We start from the raw sequence: 16,157 nt of genomic DNA on the forward strand, positions 1-16,157 counted from the left end.
CAGGGGTTAGGGGGGCATTGTTATTCAGTAATAAATATGCTAAACGCTATATTCATCGTCAGCCTATCAGCTTGCCTCTGTCTACTAGAGGAACTAGGGGCAGAATACCTTTTTACCCAGTTGGACACATTCCTTTTTCACTTATATTGTAACTGTCAGTGTACAGTGCTTCCTGCCAGGGCATTTGAAGAACTTTTTTTCCCCCTTTTTTCTTTTGTTGCAGAGCTGGGGGTTGAACCCAGGACTTTCACCCTGATCTACATCCCAGTCTTTTTTTTTTCTCCTCTTTTTGAGTCAGTCTTGCTAAGTTGCTCATACTAGGCTCCAACTTGCCATCCTTCTGCTTCTACCTCCCAGAGTACTGGAATAATGGATGTGTGCTACCATGCCCACTTGGATGATGTTTTTTAAACCTGAATGATGCCCATTTATTGTCTAAAATTTCATTCACCTTACATGATTGTATTTTACTTCTTTATTTCTCAGCTTTTGTTGTAGAGGGTAGATGAAATATTGGGGTGGAGGGATACAACATAGGATATGGCATCTATTAAAGATTGTGGGAAGCTTTAGGTCTGAAAATACAATGAAGACACTGGTTATCCCAGCACTTGGGAGGCAGAGGCAAGAGGATTGATAAGATTTGAGGCCAGCCTGAACTATAGAGTGAGAACTTGTCTCAAAAACCAAAACCCCAAAGTGTCTGTCCTAAAGCATTAAGTGAACTTGCTTTTAAAAGGATATTGATTTGATGAAAAGTTGGTCTGTTTTAGATGTATTTGATTTTTGATTGTATTTCATATCACCGCAGGCTTCAGAATGCAATCACTTTTTCCAAAGGAGAAGCTAAATTTTGAATTAACACCCCATTGTCCCCATAATTAGTCAATCAGTACTGATGCATATGCCATCAAGTATGCAAATTGGAGAAAAAAACCTTACTGACATAAAACGTTGACAAATGTAAGCTAGAATTAGGTGTAGGCTATTTAATCATAGATTTACATTAAAATGCTGGATGACTAGACACCAAAACAGTTTTATTTGCTGAAAGTATATTAATGAAACAAGATCAGTAGTCTCTGAGTGAAATTTCACAAAATGATACCACCACCTTCTGCTTTAATGTTCAATGTAAGACAGGGCAAACCCCATCTATCCTACTTTTATTTTTGTGTCTGTAAACAAAAGTCAGTATAAGCCCCCAGACTTCAAAAACCCGATCAAAAAATGAACATCTGAGATAAATGTACACTTCTGAGGTGAAGAAATACAAATGGTGAATAAATATGTGAAAAGTGTTCAACATTGTTGGTCATTTGAGAAATGCAAATTAAAACAACACCAAGATTCTCACCCTGAAAAGAATAGCTACCAAGAAATCAACCTGGGCCGGGAAGATGGCTCAGTAGAATAAGCGCTTCCTTGGCAAGCACAAGAGCCTGAGTTCAATCCCTGGTTAAAAAAAAAAAAAAGAAATCTACCAATGAATGCTGAGAGGCTGTGGGCAAAAAGGAACCCTTCTCCACTGTTGGAGGGAGTGGCTGGTACAACCACTATGGGAAGCAGTGTGGAGACTCTTAACCGAGGATTAGAGGTCCTATTCTACCCAGCTATTCCCCTTCTGGGTGTTTTCTCAGCAGAAATGAAACCGCCATACCACAGTGATATATGTGCACCCATGTTTATAGCAGCACAATTTGTCGTAGCTAAATCCTGGAAACAACCCAAATGCCCATCAACTGAGGAATGGATAAAAAAAGATGTGATGTTTTTATACAATGGAATATTACTCAGCTATAAAGAAAGACAAACTCGAGGCTATTATTGGTAATTGGATGTGACTTGAGACCATACTCATATGTGAAATAAATCAGACCCACATGTGTAAACATCGTATTGACTCCCTAGTGTAAGCAACTGAAAGAGTAAATAAGATCCAAAACGTACAATAGATATAGTGCAAGGGAGAACAATCTCAAAAGGAAAGAACAACTGCGGGAGGGGGAGAAAAGAAGGAAAAAATATATACGATAGCTGAGAGTATTGTACTAATTTCTATTAGTTCACTGAAAGGAACAGTTAATGCTTATATTGTTTGATCAATTTTGCATGTGTATGCCTGGTAATCTGAGGAAGTACTTTGAAGATAGCAATATGCAATATAATAACCATTGTTAGTTTCCATTCTTGTTTAGAAATTCTGAATCAATTTTATTTTTTATGCTCCAGGTCTAACGGCATAATATACTGTGGTGTAACTCTCCTGCAGTAAATTTCTGTTTTTCTGTTGTGATTCTTCTGTTGGGAGTGCTGGGGATGGAATTCGGGCTTACCCCTGCTAGGCAAGTGCCCTACCGCCCAGCTCAAGCCCAGCAGGTCCTCTGCTTTGTCTTGTGGTACTGGTGATTGAACCCAGACCTCACAAAATGTTCTATCACTGAGCTACATCCTTGCCCTTTTTTTCCTTTTGGTGGTGCTGGGCATTGAACCTACGGCTTTTCTCTTTTACCTTTTTCTGAAGTTGGATTGCAAATAACTCTGCTTATGTCTCTCAAAAAAATAAATGCTCCAAATGTATTAGTTTGGGGGTAAAGCTAATTTCCTGTGCACCCGAGGAAGATATCATTTCCCTTCTTTGGCAGAAAGGCATGGATACATAGTGCTTCAATGGAAGCTTCTTTGTTTTTTCTTTTTGCAATTTTATCCTAATCAGATGAAGCATTTACAGCTTTCTGAGTCATTCTTGATACCAATGTGCTCCTCTTCTCTGTTGTGGCATGCCACCAGGCTCAGCTTCTCTAAGAGCAAGAACCTCTGCTTAAGAGTTAGATGCATGACATCTAACTATCGCAGCTATTTGTTCTTGCTTGGACTTCTTCAGTAACTCTCTGTACTTACATTTCTTTGGTGGCAAGGTTGCAACTAGATCAGATTCTGGAATTTGTTTTGTTTTGTGGTACAGGGGATAGAACTTGGGACCTTACACTTGCCAGGTAGGCGCTTATGCCACTGAGCTATCTCCCTGGCCCTAGATTCTGGAATTTGAAATGAGAAGCTGAAATCCCTTCCTCGCAGGAACCCTTAATGCTAGCTTTCTTTGGCCTGGGCACCCTTTTGCAGCTGTTCTATCTCTAGTGGCCCTTGTGCTTCGCTTCTTGCTTCCTTCCTCCTTGGCCAGTAACCTCTGTACTTGTCTCTAGCTTTGTCTTCTTTGCAGGCCTGTACTCTGCCCCTGTGATGCATCACCCTTCCTTCTCACTCCCCCAGGGTGACTCCACTGGGAAACTGACTAAATGACTTCTTCCCCGGAGGCTCTTGGGCTACATTCCTTGGGACAGCAGTTTGCAGTTGCCCCTAACAGTTCCATCCTAAGGACTGTACGGTTGTGGGACCGAGCCCACAAAGCAATCGGAGGTGGCAGAAGGGATTAATTTTACTTCTTCACGCTGGGCATGGCTCACGCACTGTGCTTCTAAGGGAGGATGACAGGCTTCATGGGGATATCCAAGCAGAAGAAGCACTGGCACTGGACAAGGAAGATAGAGTGTGAGAGCGCGCTTCCACAAAGCCTTTCTGGAGACGGATAGGATTTTTCAAATTTGGTGCCCCAGGAGGCTGCACTTTGCTGGGCTCCCTGCTCCCTCAGTGGCCGGGCTCTGGAGTGAGGCCAAGCACAAGGGCGTGGTGCATGCATCTTACCATTGCTATGGGGCCTGCTTCCGAATGTGCTAGCATCTGCCTCGCCCCGCCCCCTCTGATGTCAGCCTGGCAGCCCTGCATAAGACTGTTTTTGGATCCTCTGAAGGAACCCTGCACTTTTGCAATAAGCTATATCTTTAGCATAGTGCCTTTTTCTTTTTTTAAATTGGAGACAAGATCTTGCTAAGTCCCTCAGTTGCTCAGGCTGGGCTCCAAGTTGGGAGTTTCTGGCTCAGACTGTCAAGTATTTGAGCTGAAAGGCTTGAGGCACCATGCCTGACTATTCCTTTTTCCCCAGGACTGGGGATTGAATCCAGGGCCTTCACACTGAACTACATTCCCATCTCTTTTATTTTTAATGTTGAGATGGTGTTGCTAAATTTTCCAGGAGTGGCTCAAACTTGGGATTCGCCTATCTGCCTCCTGAGCTGGTTTATCATTGGTTTCTTTAGAAGAGGTTGGTTCATTAAATTGGAGGATGGTGGTGCATGCCTGTCATCCTAGCTAGTTTGATGGCTGAGGCAGGAAGATTTTTGATTCGAGGCCAACCTGGGCAGCTCAGTGAGACCCTGGCTCAAAATTTTAAAAAGCAGGGAGTCTAAGGGTGCAATTCAGTGGGAAAGCACTTGCCTAGGAGGCCCTGGATCAATGCCCACATCACAAGGAGAAAGAAAAACAAACAGAAAAACAAAACCAAGGAGAACGAAGTTGCTCTTAGCATGCTGTGCACATTAGTGTGTCCTCAAGATGCTGCGAGTCTTTCTGTATTCCCTTGGGTGCCCGAATTCTCTCTGCTCTCATCTCTTTCTGTCCTCCCCCCCCTCTTTATTTATTTTTGTTGTTTTTGAGACAGGATCTCACTGTAGCCCAGGCTGGCCTTGAACTCACTTACATATCCTAGGCTGGCCTCCAATATGCTGTGATTCTCCTGCCTCAGCTTCCTGAGTGCTATCAAGCTAAAATTTAATAACACTGTATACTTGAGCATGAAAATATCTGGGAAGACTTTGAGATTGTTCACCTTACAGAGCCATGTGGCAACTCGTATGTTAATGAAATGTGACACAGGCTTGGAAAAAATCAGTTATATAATGTAATCAGCATCAAATAAGACTTTTTCTCTAAGGCCAACATGTTGAATTCTCTGGCAGGTACTGTGCTAATGACATCCTTTATTCTCTCTTACAGTAGCTCATTGAGGTCAATATCACAGTCACCTACATTTTGTAGATGAGGAGCCTGAGGGTTAGAGAGGAAAAGGCACTCCCCAAAGCCCATCCTGTAACTGTCTAAGTGGGTTAAGCCCAAACTAGGTCAAGAATCCTGCTCTTTTGCCACATTTCTTACATATTTTCTCTGCTGATTGTATAATGATACTTAATGCCATATATGTGTATGTCTATGTTTATATGCACACATACATATATGTAATGTGGTTGGATCTTAAGCATAAGAGAGAAGGATGGCTAAAATATTTTTGGCATTTGCGTTAATCTTTTCTTAGGGTAAACCTTTTGCTACTGTTGTGATTGATTCTGAGTTGACCTGTATTATTTTTGCCCTTCCTTGATAACAAATAATTTATCATAAAACAGGTAACAATAGAGAAGAATTAAACATAGGGATTTGGACCTGGGTGTGGTGGTACACACCTCTAATTCCAGTGCTCTCAGAGGCTGAGGCAGGGGGATCACAAGTTCAAGTCAACTTGGGCAACCTAGTGATTTAGGAAGACCCTGTCTCAAGATAAAAAAAATAAAACAGGTTGAGGATATAGTTCAGTGTGAAGGCTCTATATTCAGTTTCAGTAACACACACACACACACACACGTAAAGATTTGGTAAGTTCAAAACCAAATTCAAGGGGCTGGTGAGATGGCTCAGTGGTCTAAAGCACCTACTTAGAACAAGCTTAGCAAAGCACAGGGACCATGGTTCAATCCCCCAGCACCACATGCCAGCCAGCCCCGCCCCCTGGTGGGCTGAGCTGGCCACATACACACACAAATAAATAAATAAATAAATAAATAAAATTTAAAAACAAATTCAAGGATCCTTGACTAATTATATTACTTCTAAATGAAACTACTGTGCCATGAGGTTTACTTTGATTTAAGGGGATCAGTCTGAGGTAGATTTTGGGGTCCTTTGGTCCAGCTGGTAGTGTTTTGGCAGGCAGTGTGTCATTTGAGAAGGATGCTGTCCTGACTGAATGTCCCCTATCTCCCTGAAAATAAGACCTACATGGAAAACAAGCAAAATCCATTACTTTTTGCTCCAAAAGGTGCAACCAGGCTCATTTTGAGGGGATACTTCTAGGACTGTTTTAGAACTTGTTTTCTGGGTAGGTCTTATTTTGGGGGAAACATGGTACTTGTGAGGCTTCATTACTCCTGTATCAAGTTAGTTCTAGGAGTAGGGTAGAAAATTATTCACTTTCGATCTGACCTTCTGCCCTGCAGGGCAGGCCACCTTTCTTGATCTGGGTCTTCTCATTTAGGGCTGTATGCTCTGTGTGCTGTTTGCACTTGATGCAGCTGATCAGCTGGTGAAATATTTTTATGAATATGTTACATATCATCTTAAATACCAAATCCCACTTCAGATGTGGATACTAAAATTTGGACCTCAGAATAAAATAAGTCCTTTTGAAAACTGCTCATTAACCCAACAGTGTGAAAGAACAAATACTCTGGAAAGAAAGGTTTATAGTAACCAAAGAAAAGGTGATTTTTTGTTGCATTACAGAAATTGTGTACCATTGATAGAGGGAATAGTATACAAATAAAACAAGTGAATAAAAACATAATGGTAATAAGATGAAATTTATAGATGGGAATATATATATATATATATATATATATATATATATATGACGTATTTTCAGACTATGGGTTTGAAATTAGTAATTAGTGCATCAAAAATTTCAGTTCTGAATATGTTCAGGACAAATTATGATGCCTACCTAAGTTGTATTTAGTTTTGAATTTTTCTTTTAATTTTTTTTAAGTTAGATTTGTAACGAAGTCATTGGAGAATTGGCTTTTTTTGTTTAGCCTCAAAGGGTTTCAAGAATGTGGCAAGTCACTGATTTTTCTTGTGCCGACTGCCATCTTGTGGCCTTTGGGTTTTGGTGCAATGGCTTCCATTAATAGAAAACTTGCAAATTCTCTCTCTCTCTCTCCCCCTCCCTCCCTCCCTCCCTCCCTCCCTCTCTCCTTCCCTCCCGCCTCGCTCCTTCTCTCCCTCTTCAGTACTTGGGAGAGTCCTTTCTCTCCATGGCCTTCATACTGAGCCCCAGCCTTTTAAAATTAATTTTTTTGAGGCAGGGTTCCTGCTAAATTGCCTATGTTTTCCAGGCTAGGTTCAAACTTGGGATCCTCCCAGGAACTCCTGCCTCTTACATCTTGACTGAATTATGCACCTGGCCAGTGACTAAAGTAAATGAATCAAGACTACAGAGTCAATTCTTAACTCCTTTTATGGTTTGTTTCTAGATGTGTACCAAATCGTCATGCAGCCTTAGGACTTTTGGAAGTGGTTAAATGTTGAGTATGCAGTGCTGAAATTAAGGGTGGTTTACTGCTGGATCAGTCCACTGACTGAATTGGTACTGCCCTGCCCTAATCTCCCAGTATCCTGATAGACTGGATACAAAAGATTCGTGTTCTTGCTCTCGCTCCCTTTGCTGTGTTCCACTGCCATGAACTATTTCTCCTTTACCATGTGCCACCCTGCCTTGGAGCCAGTCTATTATGGACTGAAACCTCTACACACTATGAGCCTAAATAAACTTCTTCCCTTTTAACTTTGGGTGTTGGGTATTTTGTCTCAGCAATGAGAGAAAAGTAACTAGGACAATTTTCACCTAGATTTGTCCAAAAACTGGAGCCCTAACTCAAGCCAGTCAACTCTAAACTTTGTACCATTTCCCAGGAGATGACTGCAACAGTGAAAGACCAGTTGGTGTTCATTTCTTCATGTTGGTAGCAAGCACAGTAGCGCCCCTTTTATTGGAGGGGATACACTTGAGGAATCTCAGTGCATGCATGATAGTTTAATACTGAGCCCTATGTGTACTGCTCCTTCCTATACACACAATCTGTGATTAAGTTGAATTTACAGATTAGGAACAATGAGCTGTTAATAATTATAGTAATATACATAATAATCTTAATATACTGTTATAAATGTGCCTCGTCGCTCAACATATCTCATTGGACTCACCCTTCTTTGTCTTGTGACAGTGTGACATGGTGCAGTGCCTACAAAGTGAATGAGGTAGGCACTGTGATAGTACTAGGCCAATTCCTAGCACTACAAATCTGGTACCTCAGCAGCCAGTCTGAGAACAGAGTGGCTGAGCCAGATGTACAGCATGGAAGCTGAATGGATGACCCATGTCCCAGATGGGATGGAGCGGATAGTATGGGAGTCCATCTCACTGCTCAGAATGATGTACAATTTAAAGCTCATGAATTGTTTACTGCTGTGATTTTCCATTTAATATTTTTGGACTGTGGTTGACTGAGGGTAACTGAAACATCGAAAGCAAAACTATGGATGGGTAGCCTACCATGCTGTCTTTTCCCGTAAGGACTACTATGCTTGCAGGTGATATGCCCTTCTGTGTCTTCGATACTTTCTAGTTGCTGACACACGATACCTGCTACTGGCAAGTTAGGGGAGAGGTTAACTTAGGCTCATAGTTTATGAAGGTTTCAGTCCATAGTTGGTTGGCTTCGAGGTAGGGCAGCGTGGCAGAGGAGATACAGTCTATGGCATGGCAGCAGGAAGCACACAGGGATCAAGGAGGAGGAGGGAGATGCACCCTTGCAGGCCACGCCCCCATGACCCACCCCTTCCCACCAGGCTTCAGCTCCCAACAGCACACTTAGCTATAAACTCATCAGTGGATGAATCCACTAATGAGTATCAGGCCTCATGATCCATTCATCTCTCAGAAGTCCACCTATGAGCTCATGAGGGTTGGGGGGACATCCTGTCCTAAACCATAACAAATAGAAAATGGGTGCATTTGTTCAACTTCCCTCCTGTGACACTTTCCATCCTCCCTACTTGTCTTCTTATTCATGTTCTTCTTGGAGCCCACGCAGAGCTTATCACACCATCACAATTCCTCTTTTACATGGTGATATTATTTAGGAATCAGTAGGCTCCTTGCAGGACACTTCATTGTATTTGTAAAATATTGCCTAGCAAAGTGTCTTACACATGTATAGCTAACATTTTCTGTAGAACACATATGTGACTTAGGTCAATATGGATATCTGATTTAGTATTTGAACTTTTCTTTTGGGTTTTGAAACAGTATGCTTTGGAATTCAGTATGTAATCCCAGGTGGCTTAGCATTTGACACTCTTGCCTCAATCTTGCACGTGCTGAGATTACAGGTATATGCTACTCGACCTGGGTGGCATTTTAATTAAAAAACATTGTAAGTTTGGAGTCAGGCATGGTGGTGCACACCTCTATTTCTGGCACTCTGGGATCTGAAGCAGAAGGATTAAATTTGAGCCCATTCTGGGCAGTTTAGCAATTTAAAGAGACCCTGTCTCAAAAAATAAAATGGGCTAGGGATGTGGCTCAGTGTGAAAGCATTGGGTTCAATTCCCAGTACTAGAAAAAAATTGCAAACTTAAACTTAAGGAAGGTGGATCTTTGAAAATGAAAAAAACAAAACAAAACCTTTTTTGATTCAGGGTCTCACTATGTAGTTCAGGTTGATCTTGAGCTCACTGTGTAGCCCAGTTTAACCACAAACTCATGGCAATCCTCCTCCCTCAGCCTCCTGAGTGCTGGGATTATAAGAAAGTGTTGGGAGTTGCTAAAACTAAAAATTAATCATATGTGGGAGGGCAGGATGAGGCCTCATTGTCTAAAGCAGTCAAGGTACCTCAGTCTTGAGAAAAACATCCTGCCTGGACCTTGTGGGCTGTTAGTCGCTAGGCAACCTTGTGTCTTACAACTTTGTAAATATATAAATATAGGCCCTTACTGTTCTGGGGGTCATCTCACCAACCAGGCAGACAAACCTACTACTTAACCCAGCTTTTGTCTCCTCTATCTTTTCCTCATTCCTGCTACTATTTTTTTTTTTTTTTGGTGTAACAGATCACACAGAGAGACCAACAGATCCCTACATTTGATGCCTGAACAGGAATCCCCAGTACGAAATAAGTGTGGGCAGCAAAAATACTTTCAAAGAGCACACATAAGGGAAAAAATAAATTGGTCAGAGCCGATATTCAGCACAGGCATACATTGATACTGGCACATTAGGTATAAAACTTGGGGATAGAGGCTCTTTAGGACCAAAAACAGGTTCATTATGGCCAAAAACAGGTTTACAAGGGCCAGAGAGATACATGAATATAAAAAAGGTTTTAAAAATAAAACAGTTAGATTGAGTTAAAAATGAGACAGAATGTATATGTTGTTTTCTTGGTTCCTGTACTTATACTAAGATCACCATAAAAGACTGCATAAAATACTGTTTTAAAATCAAGTCCCAAATGGGACAAAGAGGGTAGAACAGAAATACAACAAATAGAGTTTAAGCCCTCTAGCTTTGCTCAATTAGAAAATAAGAGTTCTTTTATATTGTAAGCAGTTGGTTCCAAGAGGCACAGTGCTGCCAGGGGGAGAGGCACAAACTGGGTTCAGGGAGAGCCCCATGCTCTGGTCCTAGGCTGACCCAGTTGGGAATCTCCAGCTGCCTGCACATTCATGCACCCAGTTCAGCTGCAGAGGTTGACACATAATACCAACTACAGTCCTATGCACCTGGTGCTAAGTAGGAAGCTCATGACTATGGCTCACAGTGGCCTTGGCATTGGCTATGCACGTTGCTGACATAAAAACTTTGTTAGGCTCAAGATAGTGCCAGTCTCAACAAAGACAAAACATCCAGTGGTCAGAGCCAGAGGGCCAGCTGCTACACACAGTGGCTTCCGTGCCTCTGTGCACAGAGACCATGGCTATAGAATTATTGTCCCCTTAAAGCTTAGGAAGGGTATGTGGGCCCAAAAAAACCCATTCCAGGTACTAAGGCAATTAAGCTGCTGCTAACAGCTCACCCAGTCCTAAGGCCATAAAATAAAAGTGACAACCAGAGGCAGAGCCTAAATACAAGTTATAGTTCCATCCACTCAAACCATTATTTAAACCACACCAGACTCTTATATTACTCAATTGGTTATTCTTTCTTTGATAAAAAATTTAAAATTATTTAAAAAATAATGGGTTAAAATTAAAAAGAAAATATTTTAAAGGGCTTTTCAAATGCAAGTATAGATGGCCTCCAGGAAAAACAGCTGCAAAGGTGCTGGGTTGCCCACCTCTAGAGAGATACAAAGGGCCATTCCCCCAAAAATAGAGCTTAACAAAAACCCAGAAAATAGAGTGGTGTTTACAGTTGACACTAAAATATGATTTACATTTATTTCCTTAAGGTGATTAAGTTAAAAGTCTGTTTCTAGCCTAAAGATAAAAACAGTGTGCTTAAAAAAATCATACTTCCTAAAATTTACAATAATAGAGATATTTTAAAAGATTACTTAAAATTCTTTCAATTTTCAATAAGGTTAGTTGCTTTACAGTCCTAAATTAAAATTGATATAAAATCTTTGATATTTTACAAACAAATATAGAGGTTCAGAATACAATCTAAAACAGTCTCTTGATTTTTCCATCCCATTTAAATAATAAAAGGCCTAGTAGTGACCTCCAAAGGAATACAAGCTATAATAAATTCTTCACATTTGGGTCAACTTATAGAACAAAGATATATTGTGCCCCAAGCTATTCAGATCAGCCCAACATAATTTGCAGACTTTATTTAATAATATTAATATTCAGATTTTGGGCTAATTTCTCTGGTGTTACTGTCATCCTTCAGGTAAGTTAAATTAATTTGCTTTTTTTCCCACAAATAGGTCATATTAGGTTAAGTGAGGTGAGGCTATATATGGCTTCCTCTTCTAAAATATAAAATACAGATTTTACCTTATGACCAAAATTCTGTTACAAAAGGAAAAGGGGGAATCAATCCCTCCAACTTCACTTGTCAATATATACCATTAAATTTTAAAAATTTTGCAAAAAATAAAAATACAACAACAAAAAGATAATTACATCAGATTAAAAAGAAGGGCTGAAAAAGGTCTTTTAGAGAGCTCTCCATACTAGAAAATGGAAGGGATTCAGTTTACTACTAACCTGAGGCAATAGATAACCTTGTATATTTTCAAAAAGTGCTAAACAGCCTATTTAGATACCAAAGCAGCTGTCAAGCTATACCATGAAGCCAAATATAAAAAAGCTAACAACAATGATGCTAGATTCAACCTGGGGCCTATTAAAAAAACTAACAAAAAAATCTAAGATCTAAGTAGGTGATAAAAATGTATAAAAATAAATGAGCTAAATTTTACTAATATTTAGACAAAAATATAAAAATACAAAATATACATAATTATAGATAAAATTTTATTCCCTCCAAATTTTTCTAATAAAAAATCTCTATAAATTGACAAATAACAAAATCTAATCTATTTATAATTATAAATTTCTAAAAATTATAATAGAGTTACTATAATTTAATTTGGTCAGAAATATATTTGAGTGCACTCTTAATTTTGTAAAGATGTTTGTGTGTTCTGTGTACTTTTTTATGTGTTTATGTGTCAGTCTGTGAGCAGCTATTCCTCTTTTTTCTTTTTTTGATCATTTATTTATAATACAATTTGAGATGTAGACTTAAAAACATGCTCTTCCTAAGGTACCAAAAAGTTTAAGTGATAACAAACTTGTTTTATGCACAGGTAATTAAAAATTTAAGATAATTAAAGATTCCTTGGACTGGGGAGAGATTATTAGACAAGACTCCAACTGGTAAATAGAGAGGTGGCCAACCTGTGTTTATTAAAAAAAAAAAACTCCCAATAATCTCAGTAGTCTCTTAGGAAACACCTTCAATAGTTTGGTCATTGGTTAAAAGATAGGGTTTTTTTTTTTAAATCACAATAAGATTTTCTCTTAAAGATTTTTTTTGGCTGGCTCAGGATGCCTTAAGGGCAGGTCTGGTAAGGCATGAGGATCTGGGGATCAAACCACAGAATCCTGAGCCTGATTCCTTTGCTTAAGCAGGCACTTAAACAACTGAACTAATGGACAGGCCCCCAGGGTTTTCTCTTAAAACATGCTATTTATACAAAACTAAGTTAAAAGACAAAAGTTTTCACTCATGTATGTTAATTCATTATTGTTAATCTCATGGTTTATTCAATATATTTATGATTTCAGATGTACAGGTCTTCCAAAATATAAAACCTATTGTGATAAGACTTTCTCTTAAATTGAAACCTCTGCCTTTAACAAAAAACTTGTGATATATATCCTGTTTAAAAATGGCTAAGCAGGTAAAAAATTCTTATATATTAGATAAAGATAATTGGTTAAAACTGTTATGTCAAAATAAAAACTTAAATATGTCACAAAATGTCATCAAAATTATTTTGCTACAGTGTGGTGTATGGTTTTGGTTTGCAAATTTCAGTATAAAATGTGTACTTTTTTGCTGTATCAGGGATTGAACTCAGGACCATGTGCTTTCCAGGCAGGTGCTTATTCTACTGAGCTATCTCCCCAGTCCTTCAGCATAAAATATGTAACTGTTGCCTGTTAATATTCTTTTTTTTTTTTTGCGGAACCGGGGATTGAACTCAGGCCCTTGCGCTTGCCAGGGAAGCACTTATTCCACTGAGCCATCTCCCTGGCCCCTCCTGTTAATATTCTATAGGGATTTAAATATTAAAATATTCATGGTTGTTAAAAAATAACAGTTCCATTTTATGTCTAAGGTGTTTGATATTCAGAGAGGTAATGATGTTAGGCTTACTGCCTCTGTTACAAGATAATGTCATTAAGTTTTTCTTCTAGATGTTTAACAACTAAAGTTTAGAGATCAAAACTTAGAGAGATAGAAGGGCTAAAAAGATAGCCAATGTTCTGGCCCTAGCCCTTCAAGGTCAAAAAAGACTGAAGACATAAAAATACCTCTACTATAACGAACGTCCTGTAACTCAGGTACATCCTTAATTTTCTAATCAAATAGATTAAAAAACCACAAGAGTGGTCAGCAATATATTGTGTGCCTAAAGAGAGTCACCTAAAAAAATCTCTTAAGCTTTCACAAAAAAGATTAGTCAAACAATAACCATAACTCATCCAAATGGCTAATATTAAAAAAAATCTAAGAGATAATATATGTGATTCTAAGATGAATCCTAAAAAGATTTAACTAATGTCAGAAAACAAAAGTTAAGTTTATATTTTTACAGGTCTTGCTTTAAATTGGTCTTAACCATCCAACAAAAAAATATAAGCACAAAATATAAAAATACCATAATAATATACTAAGTTATAAAAGCCTCAATTCACTAACAACTTCTAACAATTGCCAACTATACTAATAACTCACAACTGTTATAGGCTATTAAACTATATAGAAGAATAAGCCCTTGCTTGGTAAGTTCAGGGTCCTGAGTTCAATCCCTGGTACCAGGGCTACACTATTTAGTACAAATACCAAAAATCTTTATACTTATCAAAAACAAGTCTTCTACAGAGTTCTCCAAACACAGCTTCTCCAACTACAACAAAACACCCATCACTCACACAACAAAACAAAATGGGAGATACGTTGGGAGCTGCTAAAGCTAAAAATTGATCATCTGTGGGAGGATAGGATGAGGCTTCATTGCCTAAAGCAGTCAAACTACCTCAGTCTTCAGAAAAAACATCCTACCTAGACAGTGTGGGCTATTAATCGCTAGACACAAGTTAAAAATTAATTATATGTGGGAGGGAAGGATGAGGTTTTATTGTTTAAAGTAGTTATTTTTGTTTTGAGACGAGCATCCTGCCTAGACACTGTGGGCTATTAGTAGCTAGATGACCTTGCGTCTTCCAGCTTTATAAAGATATACATAGAGGCCCTTACTGTTGTTCTGGGGGTCATCTCACCAACCAGGCAGACGAGCCACCACCTAACCCACTCTTGTCTTCTTGTCTATCTTTTCCTCATTCCTGCTTCTGTTTCTCCCCAGGTACAACAAATCACACTAAGAGACCGAACAGGTGGCTATAGGAGTGCACCTTCACACCTGGCCCTAAAATGTATTTTTTACATAAATGTACAATATTGTGCCAAAATTATAGCTTTTAGTGATACTGTTAAAATTTCTTTGCTACTTATAAATACATATTAACTGTGATGAACAATTTTTTTTAAAAGCCAGGTATGTTCATGTTTGTGAATTTGTAAATATATATATTTACTATAAATACATAATCTTTCCCTTGACATACTTTCATGGACCTATGTAGCTGAAACATATATTCCATTGCATTTCATATATTAAAACACTGTATTCAAAGATATTTCAGAGGGCTGGGGTAAAGGCTTAGTGGCAAAATGTTTGGCATGTGTGATGCGAGTTCTAGTAGCAGCCCCCTGCAAGAGATAAGATATTTCGGGGCCAGGGAGACGGCTCAGTAGAATAAGAGATAAGAAGATATTTCAGTGACAACATGTCACTGGACAGGGTCTGAGGAGGTCATCAGAGCTGTGATAAGGAACCTAACCCAGTCTCCTCTGAAATAAGATTTCAAGTTTGCTGACTCCTGTCCTAGAAAAAGACCTTCCAACACGCATCAGTACGAGGCTGAGGAAGGATAAGGCAGACGTTTCTCAACCTCACCACTGCCATCTAGTCATGTGATTTTTGTTGTGGGACTGTCCTGTTTAGCAGTACCCACACTGCATGCCAGTAGCCTTTTGTTGTTGTTTTGATGCTGCAAATCAAACTCAGTGTCTCACACATGCTAAGCACAAGCTTTCCCAGAGCGCCGCCTCAAGCCCTTCCAGTTGTGACACCTGAGAACCTCTCCAGCCAGTGCTAAGAGCAGGTCCCAGAGTGAGAAGTGAGGCTTGTGGTGGTAGGTCCTGCAGGCAGAGGTCTCTGGTAGCCTCACCCTTCCCAGTAGAGTGGGGGATGACCCTTTCTGCTCATTTCTTCATGTTCTGTTTAGGGCACAATTTTGGAATTACTGACTTTCAGAAGTCAGTTCCTTGAAGACAGTTTATAAAAGGCACAGAGAAGGACTGCATTTAGTCCTCTCCTACTCACAGGCTGTTCAGACATTTGCTGCTTGGTCATTAGTTTATGCCAGCTATTTAGGTGACTGATAGCTGTGGAGTGCTGAAACATTCGTGATTTGGCTTCTTTTGGAGTGGATCTAAAAATTCTGTCCTTGCAAATCCTTCTTGTAACAGGAGGCTGATAGGACTTCAAAGACACTAATCAAAACACAGGTTTTGATTAATCAAAATAAGGTTTTTTTAAAAAAAACCCTTACCCTCTCAAAT

This window comes from Octodon degus, unplaced genomic scaffold (assembly GCF_000260255.1).
Source record: "Octodon degus isolate 3935 unplaced genomic scaffold, OctDeg1.0 scaffold00041, whole genome shotgun sequence".
Classification (NCBI taxonomy): Eukaryota; Metazoa; Chordata; class Mammalia; order Rodentia; family Octodontidae; genus Octodon; species Octodon degus.